The 4196-nt window shown below is 38.7% G+C and overlaps 1 pseudogene; it reads left to right on the top strand.

The window, feature by feature from the left end:
* The first annotated feature begins 1361 nt into the window (after window positions 1-1361).
* Window positions 1362-3987, top strand: LOC127126707 (villin-3-like; annotated as a pseudogene).
* Window positions 3988-4196: the final 209 nt, after the last annotated feature.

Below are 4196 nucleotides of genomic sequence, written 5' to 3'. Positions count from 1 at the left end.
AGCAAGCAAGTGCCAAACTCGTGTGCATGAAGCTTTAGGTCCTCCATGCATGGGCCTGTACAGGCGCATGTGAGGCCTAAACTTGATTGGAAATGAATGTTGAGCTCATTTGAAGAGGGTTTGGACGTGCAATTTGAACTGCAAAGGCTTGTGCATGGGAATTCAAAGTGAAATGCATAATTGGGCATAAATGTTCCCCTCTTCGAGAGTCACACATAAAAAATCCAAACATAGGCATGTGAGTAATGGTTGGAAAGGTCTTGACATAACGAACAAAAACTATGTTGGGCAAAAATCCATTTGGAGTTTGGAAATTTGTGAAAACTGGCCTTGAAGTTTGAGGCACAAAACATGTATAAATTCTCTTTGGAAAATTTCCCAAAAGTGACCAACTTCTAGCCCTTCTGTTTCAATGATGAAAGCCTCAAATGTAAAATCGTTCAACATCAAAGTTGTAGATCGTTTCAAGATGATCAATTTGGACTTACATTTTACATCATTTGGATTTTTGATGATAAAGTTATAGGCACTTGAAGTTGGACTTTTTTCACATTCAATGGTTTTGGTCCAAAGTGACCTATAATGTTTTGTATTATCACATGTGTGTATTTTAGGATTATGAAATTTTGTCCAACATAACATTTGAATTAGACATCTTACTATTTCCAATTCAATTAGTCTTACCTCAAAATCATAAAAATAAGGAAGTTAGGTCCTTGGGAAGTTGACCCAAAATTAGGGTTTCAGTCAAAATGACCTATAATGTTTTGAAATGAATGATGACCTTCCAAGTTTCAAATTTTCATACCCCGATTTTGGCCCTGAAAATTTTTCCCCATCAATCACTCGTTTGCATTCTTTCTTCATTCACCTTCATATCATTCATTCATGTTCATGTTTACTATTTCATATTTTTTACGTTTTTCACATTCCAAATTTGCATTCATATTTTCTTCATTTCACATTGAGATTTTCCATTCATTCATGTTTAAAGATTCCCACATAATCATTCATATTCCAATCATTCATTCATGACCAAGGACCTTCTCACATTCATTCAATCATTGTCATTCATTCGCACGGTATATGATTAGTTCATAATTTTAAAAGTATCTCACATGAATACTTGGAAGTTCTAAGGCAAAGAACAACTATGTTTTGCTACAAGGACACCAATTTTCATTCACATCCAGTGTTATATTCATTATAAATCATGAGATTTTTCTAAGCTTACAAATTTACAGAATGGACATTGGGACCAAATCGAACTCACTCTGAAACTACCAAAAAAAACTAATTCCAATTAATATGTCAAATCATCATCTAGCTTCAGCCTGACCACGACGGTTCCCATGTGTTATTGTCAAATATTTATGCTTCAAAAGGAAATTGGGGTGATGTTCTTGAAATTAGAGAATCTAGCTATGTCTAACACTACAAAGGTTTTGGATCCTACATTCCATGGAGTGGGTCAAAGATTAGGAACTGAAATATGGAGGATTTAGAATCTTCAACCGGTTCCATTGCCCAAATCTGAATATGGGAAATTCTACATGGAAGATTCATACATTGTCTTGCAGACATCACAAGGCAAAGGAGGTGCTTATTTTTATGATTTACACTTCTGGATTGGAAAGGATACAAGTCAGGATGAGGCTGGAACAACCGCCATTAAAGCTGTTGAGCTTGACATAGCTCTTGGAGGACGAGCTGTGCAACAGAGAGATTCAAGGACACGAGTCTGACAATTTTTTGTAATATTTTAGGCCATGTATTATACCATTAGAGGGGGGTGTCGCATCAGAATTTAGAAAACCTGAAGAGGAGGAGTTTGAAACATGTTTGTATGTATGCAGAGGGAAAAGAGTTGTCAGATTGAAACAGGTCCCGTTTGCAAGGTCTTCATTGAACCATGATGATGTGTTCATTCTTGACACCGATAGTAAGATTTATCAATTCAATGGTGCAAATTCCAACATTCAGGAAAGAGCCAGGGCTTTGGAAATTATACAGTTTCTGAAAGAAAAATATCATGAAGGGAAATGTGATGTTGCAATTGTTGATGATGGAAAGTTAGACACTGAGTCAGATTCAGGTGAATTTTGGGTCCTCTTTGGGTGGTTTTGCTCCCATTGCAAAAAAGGTGATCAGTGAGGATGATATCATTCCAGAGGCAATTCCTGCTCAGCTGTATAGTATCATTAATGGTGAAGTCAAGTCCATGGAAGATGAACTTTCTAAATCACTTTTGGAGAACAACAGATGCTATTTACTGGATTGTGGTGCTGAGATATTTATTTGGTTTGGCCGGGTAACACGAGTGGAAGAACGAAAAGCAGTTTGCCAGGCAGCTGAGGAGTTTTGTTTCAAGCCAAAGTAGACCAAAATCTACAAGGATAACAAGGATTACTCAAGGTTACGAGACACGTTCGTTTAAGTCCAACTTTGATTCTTGGCCATCAGGATCTGCTGGTCCTGTCACCGATGAGAAAAAGGGAAAAGTTACAGCATTGCTAAAGCAACAAGGGATTGGTGTCAAGGGAATGACAAAAAGTACCCCAGTAAATGAGGAAAATCCATATTTGCTTGAAGAAGGTGGAAAGATGGAGGTATGGAGAATCAATGAAAGTGCTAAGACCTCATTGCTGAAGGATGATATTGGCAAATTTCATAGTGGAGATTGTTACATTGTACTGTACACATACCATTCTGGTGAGAGGAAAGAAGATTACTTCTTGTGCTGCTGGTTTGGCAAAGACAGCATTGAGGAGGACCAAACACTGGCTTTGAAATTGGCTAATACAATGTCCAACTCTTTGAAGGGTAGACCTGTTCAGGGTCGCATATTCGAAGGTAAAAAGTCACCATAATTTGTTGCTCTTTTCCAACCCATGGTAGTCCGTAAGGGAGGTTTGAGCACGGGATATAAAGAATTTGTAGCAGACAAAGGTTTATCAGATGAGACATACACTGAAGAATCTACCGCGCTTATCCGAATTTCTGGAACTTCCATCCATAACAATAATGCAGTGCAAGTTGATGTTGTGCCATCGTCATTGAATTCTACCGAATGTTTTATCCTGCAATCTGGCTCTACAATTTTCACTTGGCATGGGAATCAGTGTTCCATTGAACAGCAGCAGCTAGCAGCAAAGGTCGCAGAATTTCTAAGACCAGGATTTGCTTTAAGTCCTGCTAAAGAAGGTACAGAAAACTCAGCTTTCTGGCTTCCACTAGGAGGAAAACAAAGCTACACTAGCAAGAAAGTTACTAATGAGGTAGAGGAGGTTTACAACTTCTCCCAAGATGATTTGTTAACAGGGACATCCACATGTGTAATATTTGGTCCAGATTTGAAATACCTGGCAGTTGCATCAATGGACCGGAATCTTAGAATATTTGGCCAACCTGATGAAGGTATTCCCGCGGAATCATAAAACACATCAGTTGCATAGTGTTGGCTCTGGAGTGACAGTTGCTGCCTGCTATTAATGCTTGATCTAATTTCATTGGTTGGAAAAGCAAAAGAACACAAGAGGTACAGACCCAAGACATGGCGGAGCTTGTGGGTATCCGGCTGAAGCTAATGTTCAAACTTTGCAATTTAATGAAGCAGAGAAACTCTGTCAAATGGCTCTTGACATTCATAGAGAAAATAGTTCAGCATCATCAATCAAGTGCAGTAGCAGATAAGTGCTTCCTCATCTCTTCATCATTCACTCTACCGCCACCGCCGTTTAAACTTCCAGTTCAGTTCCGGATAATGCTGATACGAAGAACTTTTGGTTTTTTGACAACAATTTTAACGGTGTGTCGGATGAGATTCTTGGGGAAGTTTCGATCCTAGTCTTCATGTTTTTCACATTGATACTTAGAAGTTGGCATCAGCCCGGTAGTGACGGTTCCATGCCAAGACACAATGGAACTACTGATGTTCATGATAAAAATGAAACCCAACTTTCTTCATCCACTTCCAAGATTTCAGTTGATGATCAAGAGAAGAACGACTTTGCATCACAGCTGCTCCAAGCTTGTGATTCTCTTAGGCAGCAATCTTTCGTAAATTTGGATGGATATACTGCAGCAACTGGAGCATGTGCTGGAATAATTGCTATGTCCGCAACTTATCCAATGGATATGGTCTGAGGCTGCAAAATACTTTCTACAATTCCGAAACACACCCTAGTGAAAGACTT

The sequence above is a fragment of the Lathyrus oleraceus genome, chromosome 3 (assembly GCF_024323335.1).
Source record: "Lathyrus oleraceus cultivar Zhongwan6 chromosome 3, CAAS_Psat_ZW6_1.0, whole genome shotgun sequence".
Classification (NCBI taxonomy): Eukaryota; Viridiplantae; Streptophyta; class Magnoliopsida; order Fabales; family Fabaceae; genus Lathyrus; species Lathyrus oleraceus.
This window is presented reverse-complemented; position numbering and strand designations above follow the sequence as displayed.